Source organism: Lissotriton helveticus, chromosome 8 (genome assembly GCF_964261635.1).
Source record: "Lissotriton helveticus chromosome 8, aLisHel1.1, whole genome shotgun sequence".
NCBI classification, from domain to species: Eukaryota; Metazoa; Chordata; class Amphibia; order Caudata; family Salamandridae; genus Lissotriton; species Lissotriton helveticus.
In genome coordinates, this window is record NC_136069.1 from 201,611,599 (window position 1) to 201,623,554 (window position 11,956).

An 11,956-nucleotide genomic window follows, 5' to 3' on the forward strand; every position below is an offset into this window, starting at 1 on the left:
TTATTTCACTAAAAATATTTTTTTCTTCATTAATGCATATGAAAGCACTTCCAGATACGTGAGTTCAGACTACCAGTTGTACAAAAATAACACTTTCAGTACTTCTCAATGCAGTGCTATAATATACCTATTAGTGTCAAAGCTTCCACGTTAAAGAACAATAGATGTTGTAGCACCCACGATAATGTGCTGCATGGCTAAATACTAATAAGGTCCCGAAGGCGAGACCTATTGGCTATGCCAATGCTTTATTTTTAGTATGTGTGCAATGAAGTGTCTCTCTAACTTCACTTCTGTGTGTCATGCTGGTATGTATTTTGATAGAGGAGTAGAGTTATATTTGCAAACCAATTTAGTTGAACGTCATGCTTGCATGGCCTTCTAGTTTGCTTTCATTGCTCTTGTATTTTGTAATATTTGTAAACCAATTTAGTCTCTATATCTTGCTTGCATGACTTTCTAGATTGCTTTCATTGTTCTTTTATGTTGTGCTTAAAGAGAGATTTAACATTCATATCACTGATTTTAGCTCTGCTGTTTATTTCAAATTCCCATCCTTTCTTTGGAACCCTATCTGTCCGTCTACCTAATTACTGGTCTGTCTAACTATCTATCTGTATCTCTGTCTTTCTATTTGTTTGTATGTCATTCTATCTGTCTTTCTGTAGGTCAATATGTCTAGCTACCCAACTGTCAAGCCATCTATCTATCTATCTACCTATCTATATATCTATCTATCTTTATGTCTACCTATCTTTGCAACTCTATCTATCGTTATCTAGATTTGCAAATCTATCTGTCTGTTTGTCTAGTTACCTGTCAGTCTAGCTACCTGTCTGTGGGCATACATCCACCTATCTTTCTGACTGGCTACCTATCTATATAGCCCTCTCTGTCTGTCTTTCCAAGCCTCCCTTTTTACCTACCTTTTCAACGAATAGTATCTCTTTGTAATACAGTTTACAAAACCCTTACAAAAGAATGCATCAGCAGAGAGCCTGGCAGACAATGGCAGATAAATTGGCTTTTTTGTAGGTCCGGTTTTATCCAAGACCTTTTGATTTTACTAAAATTATGTATGTAACATAGATAGTTGTATGGATTTTCAGCCACACTTCATCAACCGACTTCACTGTGAGTTATGGCATGCTGTCCTTTCACAAGGAGTACATCCACACACAAAGTAGTTTGCTTCGGTGCTAGGGACTACTATAGTAATGTGTGCTTTTTGCAAACTAAAAAAAAAATTTAAACTTCAACCAATTTTTTTTAGATTGATTAGGGCCCACCAGCATACCCAACAAACTTTTTTGCAAAAACCACGACAGAAAATAACAAGAATTGCTGAAGCCGAAATGCTGGTGGTTAGCGGCAGACCTCTTTGCTTTATCAATGCTTGTTTATTATTATTTTGTTTTACTAATTAAACAGTGATTTGGGGCCACATTTATGACATCCTACCAACTGTAAAACTATGAAAACTAAAAGCATTGTAAAAAATGTAACTGAAGCATGCGGCCTGTTTTCTGCACTCTGGGCAACCACCTCCTGGCTTTTCTCTTGCACACCAGCCCAATTGGTGCAGTTAATAATCCAGGGCTCTCCAACCTTTTCTGTAACAAGAACTACTTTTGGTCAATGAAACTCATTGTGAGCCACTATTATTAATGTTGTGATAGTAATCATGTGAGGCAAGGTTACCTTAATGGCCACCCTATGCTAGATTACCAGCAGTGATCATTTTACTAAAATATAGCAATAATCAGTGGGTTTCCTAGAACCTTTGGCCCCTGTGCCACTGCACCTGCTGCACCATTCAAATCATGACCCTACTGCCTGCAAGATAAGTGCACTTGTGACTGCTTGTTTAGTAGTAAAACAGCAATATATCAGTGCTCACTGGGATTCCTAAAGATTTTGGCCTTTGTGCCACTGCACCTGCTGCACCATTCACATCAAGATTCTAGTGCCTGCAAGGACAAATGAAGAAATCGTTTATTTGCAGTAATATATGTGCTCTGGAAAACGCACAGTTGTAGATGAAATACATCATTATTGTATAACGAAACATAAACACAAAAGCTTTCATAAAAAGTGTTTTTAAACTTCTCCAACTCTCCAATACTAGCTGCCACAGTTGTCATAAGTAAAGCATGTGCTTTCCACGTCAAAGTGAAAACCAAGCATTGCTAAATTGTGTTACAATGTGGCTGGCTCTTTCCTGTGAAAATATTTTATCCTGTGCTTGACAGTGACTGGGCCATAAACAGTGTAAACTACCCAAGATCACCATAAATTAGGCTGACGCTGAGACTGTTAAGCGGTTTTGTACTTTGTTCCTAAAAAGGCAGTTTGACAAAATAAATAGGCTCACCAAAAAAGAGGAAATTTGCAAAAAACGTGGTTAATATGAAATTCCAAAAATGCATTTAATTCACATGTACATCTGTTCCATCATTTTAGAACTAGTTATTCACACAAAATCAATGCGGTCCGCAAGCGCCTTCCAGAACTTTGCATACAGCCCCCTAGTGCAAATGGGCAAGCATTTATTTACAAGTAAATCAACTTGAAAGAAAGCAAGTAACTAATACATCAGACTAAATAGGAGCAAGGTTTTTTTTGTAAGTAATATTTTTCAAACATGATTTTAGAAATGTTCATGCTTTGACCCACCACAACAATGCCAATAGTGAACTTCATGCCCCATGAATGAAAGGCAAATGTTTTGTGCAGGTGAAGAACAAGATACCTTTTGAGATGGCAATGTCTAAAATTAAACTTTAAAAAATGAGCCCAGGGAGGCTCCATGGAGAAAGTGAGCTGAATTCCTCTTTCCTGTATACACTCTCACTTTGAAGTCAACCAAAAGCAAAATAAACACCAGCCTCCCTGAAGACACAGCTTGACATTTGACCTTGGTCTTTGAATGCCCAGCAAATGTGACGAGATAAGAACAAGATTTACAGGCCTGTTTATTACAGAAAACGAGTTCGTAGAAGAATACTATAAATATGGCTTTGGCGTGGGGAGGTACAAACTCGAGCTGTACAGCCTAAGGGAAATAAAGGCAGCAAATGGAAAGCCAGGAAAAGTGAGTTACAAACCCCAGAGCCAAAGGCAAGCAACAGGCAGAATACATTCTCAGGTCAACTTTCTGAAACTCCCCAAGATGTCTTTCGCATACTACACAGCTGTGCTGTCTGGTAGGTTGAGACCTAAAAAGGCTTTGTCAATTTGGAATGCCGGTCATATGTAATGCATACTAGCCATAGCTGCAATGCCTGTGCATCATGGTAATACGGTTAGTAATATGTCTCCTGATTGCCACATATATCACTCAAATATCAGTTTGAAATATATTTTGGAAATTCGACTATTTTTGTCAAAACACCAGCTTAAGAGAACTGAAAATACACACATTTTCATCTCAAACACATACATTTTAATTTTGCTTTACATATATTAATCTAACCAAGCAAAAGCTTCAAATTTAGCAAGCTGGGCTGCACACAAGAGAGCTACTTACAGGTAGCTGGAGAGCTGCCAGTAGCTGACAATCTACTCGTTGGAGAAGCCTGTAATAGACATTCTGCACTAACCTGTATTGTAATTATCTTGTTGCTTTCTCCCTAGCTGCTCAGCCAGTGTGAATGTGCTGCGTGGTATGTTGGTGTGGTGATGATAGATGGAATGTACCCTTTAACAAACAGATGTATACGTGTAGCACAGGGTGACTTACACACCGTACAACAAACGTGCAGCACAAGGTATGCGTGTAACCGAAGACAGGCAGACACGCAAAGCAGGTTCTTGGAATTCACTGAGCACTTCGTTGGCACCATCCACTGGCCTCTGTGTACTTTTTAAGTGAAGCTTTCCCACCAGGTGCAGTTTGCCTGCTACTCAGCCCATACTCCAACTATCACACTTCAGTTCCCAGACACCCATTTCTTCTGTTTTATTAAATTTATAGAGGGGATAATGTGTGATATTTTATGTTATCTTGTATATTTATCTACGCCTCTCTTCTATGCTTCTCATTCTTCTTATCTTTTCCTTACGTTTTTCTTTGCATCTTCTTTGTATGCAGCTTTATCCTTCTACTAGCAGCCCGTCCCGACGTTGTCCGGGATATAAAAAGTATGTGTGTACGTGCTTATGTGAGTGCGTGCGCGTTTGTGTTTTTTTTTGTCCTTTATTGCGTGTGCGTGGTGATGGTGAATGTTTTGCCTGCGTGAATGTGCTTGGTTCCTGGATCGTTTGTACTGATTAGCAAAGTGCCCAAAACAGAGTGAAAATTTTCCGTTGTTGGTGAGGTTTTCTTTGAGTGCGTGTGCCTTTTTTGTTTTTTTGTTTTGGTGAGTGTGAACAGAGTGAAAGTTAGTTGTTGTGGCGGAGTGCCTCTTTGCGTGTGTGTCCGTTGCCCGTATCTTTTTTATGGCGGTTTGTTAATGTTTCCGGAAGGCGAGTGTTTTTTTTCATTACTTCCTTGTCCACGTCACAGCATAACGCCTTGCAACGACACCCACGTCACACCCACTGTAGTGAAGGTGTTGAAGTTTGAGCTTCTGCGCCCATGTCCCCGCCCATATAACGTTAGCTACGATACGCCCACATCAGTACGCGTTGATTAACAGGCTCATATCATAAACATTGTTGATTTGGGGTGTCATACTATGTGTAAAGTTGTTTTTGAAGCGGCAGCGCTTTATAGTTGTAGCTTGTTGAGACGCCACACGGTACAGCATAACGGGCCAAAGCCACGACACGCCCACTGCAGTGAAGGCAGTGAAGTTGGAGGTTTATGACACGCCACATGACACGCCCCCTCGCCCCACGCTTAAATTCGGGTGAGTGTGTGAGCGTTTGCATTATGTTTTTTCCATTGCCTGTGCCTTGTCGTTGTTAGCGAGGGCCTATTCGAGTGCGTGCGCGTTGCCCGTTTTTTCCTTTGTTGTGTGTGCGCGTGCTGATGGCTGCGTGAATGTGCTTGGTTTGTGCTTGGATCACACCCACGACACGCCCACTGGAGTGTAAGACACCCACAAGGGACTACTTTCCCCCCTACGTTCTTTTACCTTTCTAATGTATATGGTGACCAGATATATAGCCTATGTCCATCTGCTGAACCTACCCTTTCCAATGGTGTATTGGGTGTTGTGATTGGTGCAGTAGTTCTTGAGTTTACCCGCCTCAAAGGTTTCCAGTTCTCTCTTTATAATAGTAGTATAGATTCCATCTACTTCATTTTTTTCTTGTATATTTTTCTTGGGCATCTTTTGTGTAATTTCCTTTCATGCTCATGGTGATTTTTCATTGTATCTATGGTATGGTTCTTTCAGTTTTGGGTTGTTTTCCTTCTTGAATTTTCTGTTCTGTTGCATTTTTCTCTTTTTTGGGTTTTTCTTGTTAGAACCTTATTCTATTTTGCAGGTTCATTTTTGTGTTGTGGAAGGAGGGATGAATGTAGTAACCTGTATTGTAATTATCTTGTTGCTTTCTCCCTGGCTGCTCAGCCAGAGTAAATGTGCTGCGTGTAATGTTGGTGTGGTGATGACAGATGGAATATTTGGGTGCCTGGGAACTGAAGTGGGACAGTTGGAGTATGGGTTGAGCAGCAGACAGACTGCTCCTGGTAGGGCTGCTTCACTTGAACTTACCAACTTGTACCAAAACTCAATAAATGTACATGAAGTAAATCTCAGCTACTGGACAGCATTACTACACATTCTACAAGGCAGTGGGGAACTGGCTGTAGCTGAATACTTGCTGCCGGAATCCATAGTTCTTGCCATCCACTAGCGGCTTCTCCATACACCAGGGATGAATGATGCAGAACTTAATGGGAACCCCTCATAGAGATGTGAAGCTAGCGGTATTTAGGCAGAATATCAGAAACAAAAATATCGTGGGACAAAATATAGTCTCAGGCTCAGGAATATCGGGAACAAAAATATTGTGAAGGTAAGTTTCTATAGGTAAGCAAAGTTTTCCTATATATAACACCACATCTACTTACCTTGAAGCTATATATATCTTTAATGTACGTAGATCTGGAGTTAAGAATAGTAAATCCAAAAAATGTATCAACAATATGGCAGATCCCCTTGGGCCACTATGTGAAAAATGGGTGAGGGATGGCCTTGAGTTAGACGATGAAGACTGGCAGGAAGCAGTGTCCTCCCCAAGAGTGGTAGCAATCTCGGCTAGGCTCAGTCTAGTTCAACTCAAAATTCTTCATAGGGTATATGTCACAGGGTCTAGTCTGGTACGCATGGGTAGGTCCGACAGAGGGGATTGTCGGAGACAATGCGGTCATGAAGGCATGCTTTTTACACATAATATGGGAATGCGATTACATACAATCATACTGGCGCAAGTCCACGACATTCTAAGCGAGGTGCTCACACTTGTCCTACATCCGGAAGCACGTACGTGCCTCCTAAACGTATGGGAACCTACTTATTTGAATAGTCACCATACGCAACGGGTCACATTAGGATTAAAGCTGGCAAAAAGGAACATTGCACGACTGTGGGGAGCGTCACAGCCACCCAAAGTAGAAGCCTGGAAAGACCTAGACTGGTGTATGACCTAGACTGGTGTATGTATAGGCGAAAGACGGTTTATACAGCCCATGGCTGCCCCAAAGAGGGGCCAAAATATGGGAGCCCCTGCAACTCCTATTGAGGATATAATTGCAACCCTCCACTTAGCATTGACCCAGACAATCCCCACACCCCATAGCCTGTACCCATAGTGCTCTGACATGGAAGACTATCTACTGTTGCCTTCGCTGATTGTAATGTACTTGATTCCTCAGTATTGTATATCATATGTCGATGAATGTTTAATAAAAAGATTTATAAAAAAAAGAATAGTAAATCTATGCTTACCTATTTGCACTTACCTTCTGAATATTTTAGTCCTCGATATTTTTGACACGATATGCTGTCTACACGATATTTTGTTTCTGATATTCTATCAGTGATCCAAGGTAGCAGCAAGGATCACTGTCGGCACCTGTACGGTAAGTGAAGAAGGGGATAAGTGAAGAATAGGCACTAAGTGCAAATAGATGCATGTGTATGTGCGCATGTGCACCTGTGAGTGAGCATGTTTGTTTCCTTGTGTCCCTGCCTGCGCGTATGTGTGAGAAAGGGGGATTAGTGGAATTATGGGCTGTCTCTTTAAGGGTGACCCTGTCATATCATGAACTTGGCCTATTACAGCCTTTGGCTGTCCCTGGTATAACAGTGGTCTTTACTTAATATATTTGGAGAATTCTTGTAAATATCGTGCATCAAAATACCTCATACCCAAAAGGTTGAGGTTATTTGTGGGAACGTTTTGGGTATCTCTAGCATAAGTGTCCTCTCCCTGTCATGTTGCTGAAATTGTGGCTATGCTTCGCAAAACACTGGCCCATATGATATATTGTAGCCATTCCTGACAACATCCTGGCTATCCCTGGCATAGCAGTGGCCTATCTTTTACATATATTGGGTTTTCTTAACATAATTATAGCTACCCGTCGAGTTTAAAGCTGCAGGAGCACAACAGTGCCCGTCCTTGACTTATCGTAGGCGTTCCTGACATAACGCTGGGTATCCCTGACACAATGATAGTGAAATCCCTGCTGTATGATAAGACATCTTTAACATTTGAAGATTAGGATTACTTGCTCTCTTTGGGTCTAATGGTCCTCAACATGCTCGCTCCACCCTGCCAAAGGCTGCCACTTGAGAACAACATAGACCAGAAATGAAACAGAAATGTTTTTGAAACTGCAATATAAGGGTCATGCAACATAGTTTCACAATGATTTTTGGAAATCCTTTATGGTCAATTTTAGTTTATTTTCTGCAGACACTGTTAGACTGTGGCTGCCTGGAGTAGTCCTTTTTCTTCCTTTTACTACTGGTACAGAGATCGGGTGTAGGATAACCATGGCTTGGAGCTACTGAAGTGGAAGAATGCCCCATTACACAAATGAATTTAAGAGACACTTGGGCCTAAGGAGTGCCCCAGAGCAAGTTCTGAGTCACACTATTAATAAGGTATGAGGGTGGGAACTCGTATAGGATTCTGGAAGTTAGTTTACTATGGTCTTGGGGATAGTGAGGACTAGGTCTGCTGTACATAAGGTGTGTGAGCTGTTGGAGATTTACTAATAGGTGCTATTTGGACAGAGAAGCTCCTGCAAGTCCAGAGGAATATGCTGTTATGCGGAGGATTCCTTTAAACTGAAAGTAATGCTGTGTGGAGCGGCAGTAGCTAAGCAAGGAGAACTGACCTTTATGGATTATTAGTGGGTCCTGCTGTTGTGCGTAATTCCTGAGACTGAGTGCTGTAAATTCGAGAAGATTCTGGGCAGTGGAAGTGTAGTCACTGTACAAAGGTACTGGTCAACTGGTGTTCTGAGAGAACTTCTACACACATGGATCACTTTGTTCACAAGGAACAAGGTCTCAGGGACCTGCACTGAAGTCTCCTTGGAGAAAATAATGTTTTGCAGGATTATTTTGCACTTTGAGGAGAAAAAGCTTTATATCTGTGGGTTCTGGAGGACTAGGGTGAACCAGAAATCAACATTGGCACAACCTCACCAAATTGCTCACCAGCATCATCCCATTTGAAGATTCTCAAAGTCAAAAGTACTGATCAAGGTCTCCTGAGAAGCCAAGCTGACCTTGTGGAGTCCTCGTCAGATACTGCTTGTGAGATCATCCAAAATAATTTTCCGGAGTAGAACGTGCTTTCTGCATTACATTACAGTTTTGCTACTTATCGACTGGGATGGACCTTCCATGAATGTGAGGACCTTCTTTAGTCACGGATACTTTTACACATGGTTGATAGATACGGTTAACATCTCACTAAAACTGGTATGGATATAATATGTTTCCCCACTGGCACAGCTATTCAGATCTTTTGGGCTGGAGGTAATATTCTAAGCATATGACACACAATTAACTGTGTCTATCACATAGGACACAGAGGCTCAAGCCACCAATTTTAACAGCTGCACGAAGTCGGTGGCATCCTGGATGAAAAACAACTATTTTAAATTAAATGGAGATAAAACTGAGGTTTTAATGTTTGGTAACAATCACCTCATATGGACCCGTTCATGGTGGCCAGAAACGCTTGGATCTTGTCCTTGTTCTGTTGACTCAGCAAAGAACCTTGGTGTCATAGTTGACAACAACTTATCCTTCAATCCCCAGGTTAATAGGACTGTGTCATCTTGCTATTGGGTCATAAGGACCCTTAGGAAAATGTTTCTGTGCCTTTCTTTTACCGCACGGAAGCACGCAGCGGTGGCATTGATTCTATGTAAGATGGATTACTGCAATGTCCTTTATTTGGACATAAATAGGGCCTCCATCAATAAGCTAAAACTTGTTCAGAATGTGACAGCAAGACTTGTCTTAGATGTTCCAAAACATCATTCAATCTCAGCTGCCATCAAGAAACTACACTGGCTTCCAGTAGAGAAATGAATTATGTTCAAAGCCTTATGTATTGTTCATAAGGCACTACATAACTCAGGACCGGAGGGAATTATTATTATTATTATTAAGTTTGTAAAGCGCCTGGTTACACTAACTAGTGTGTCCCCGCGCTATAGAAAGCCCTAATCGACTCCTTCTGTATAGAGCTTCAAGGCCGGTCAGGCGGCAGTCCCGTCCTAGTCTTTGGGGAACAGGTGGGTTTTCAGCATTTTGCGGAATACCGACTCAGACGTTTGCAAGCGGAGCTTCTGAGGGAGTTTGTTCCATTGTTGAGCTGCCAGGACACGAAAGGAATGTCCACCCATTCTCACTCTGCAGAATTTGGGAACCTGAACCTGCCCCGTCCCACTGGATCTCAGCTGGCGGGTAGGGTGGTAAGGATTCAGCAGGTTGTGAAGATATGTGGGTCCTTTCCCCTGTAAGATACGGTGTCCTACACAGAGGGCTTTAAATGTCACGCGCTCCCTAATGGGCAGCCAGTGCAGCGTTTTAAGTGCTCTCTTAGACGAAGCCCTCTTGGGCATCATGAGGATCAGGCGGGCAGCCACATTCTGTACGCGCTGCAGCCTCTGTGTGCACTTAGCACTGGCCCCCAGGTACAGGACATTCCCGTAGTCCAGCCTAGATGTGATTAAGGCATGGACCATGGTTTTCCTGGCTGGCAATGGCAGTAGATCTAATGTTTTCCTAAGGACCCTCAGGATGCCAAAGCATGCGCCTGCCAACTGTTTGGTCTGCTGCTCGAACAAGATTTTATTTTCGAGCCATACCCCCAGATTTCTCACTGGGTTGCTAGGGGTGGGTAGGGGGCCCAGCTCAGGAGGCCACAATGCTGAGGTCCATACTGATGGAGTCTTCCCCACAATCAGTACCTCCGTATTGCTGCCGTTAAGCTTGAGGCAATTATTTGCCATCCAGGGAGCAAGCTGCTGCAGACAGGAGATAAAATTAGTGGCGGCCTGCTCCTTCGGTTGTGTCAAGGTCACAACCAGTTGCGTGTCGTCTGCATAGGACACGGCCCTTACCCCAAATGAGTCCGTTATCTCTGCTACAGGTGTAACATATAAATTAAAAAGGGTAGGGCTAAAACTGGACCCTTGTGGCACTCCTTGTTTCAGGCTGATGCTCTTGGACCGGAAGGGCCCTTGTGCCACTTGAAAACTCAGATCTGACAAGAAGGACTCCATCCAATCCCATGCTTTACCCACCACTCCTCCCCTTTTCAGGCACTGTAGCAGTGTGTGATGAGCCACAGTGTCGAAAGCGGCACCGAGATCGAGCAGCATCAGTGCCGCCGTTTGGCCTTCGTCCGCATATTTCCGTAGGGTCTCTGTAGATAGCAAAAGTGCTGACTCGGTCGAGTGGAGAGCATGGAAACCCGATTGGGTGGGGTGGAGCAATCCATTTGCCTCAATATGGGCTGACAGTTGGTTGTTAACGGCCCTTTCCGCGATCTTTGCGAAATACGGTAGGAGTGAAATTAGACATCTCTTCCAACGATACGTCCCCACTAGACAACTACGTTCCGCCAATAAAAATCAGATTGTGGTCCCCAGGTACAGGAGGGCGAGATGGGGAGGAAGAGCTTTTGTGGTAGCAGCTTCCAAGCTTTGGAATAAGCTTCCTCTATTTATTTCTTGTTTAGAGCTACATCTTCCTTTTTGCAAGTCCTTGAAGACCTGGCTTTTTGCTTTGTAAATTGCCCATTATTGAGGTCTTTTGCTCCTGTCAGATAGACGATCCGCTGCAGCATCTAAACGCCTTTGGGTATTTGTTTGGGCTATATAAGTAGGTCATTCAGGCATTCATGTGTTTGTTGTGACAGATAAGGTTTTGATATTTAGGTACTTCAGGAGGATTTTCACAAGAATGAGTAATTACTTCAGGAGGTGATTCTGTTTCTAAATGATTGTACCACTTGGTTTTTGGGAGTTCTAACCTGTACAGAAACACACTAACATCCTCCTTGTCTTGTCTGCCCATTGTGCTAAAGAGACAAAAGCAGTATAAATGTATAATGATTCCATCCGCATCTAGTGAGTCTCTCAAACCACCCACTAGTGTCTTACTGTCTTACTCAGTACAAGAATCACACATACCAGCAGGGTTAGTGCCAGGCTCTCAAAGTTAATTTACAACCCTCTTTCAAAGCAGGGCAAGTACAAAACTATACACAACCATGACCCTCTAAAAAGGTGGGTACATTTGCACTCTTTCAGAAAAAAAGCATGTAGTCAGTAATGATGGCTCACAGACAATCTGGTGAGATATTGCTCCTCTTGTTGGCATGCACGCCTCCTTCCTCCCTGGCGATGTATACCCAGAATTCTCCTAAGCAGAAGCTCAATAGTCAATGAGGTAACAACAGTATGTGAGTTAGACCTAACTCCTTTGGGAGTTAGTACCCCAAACCTTTTGCCTTCACCCATATTTTG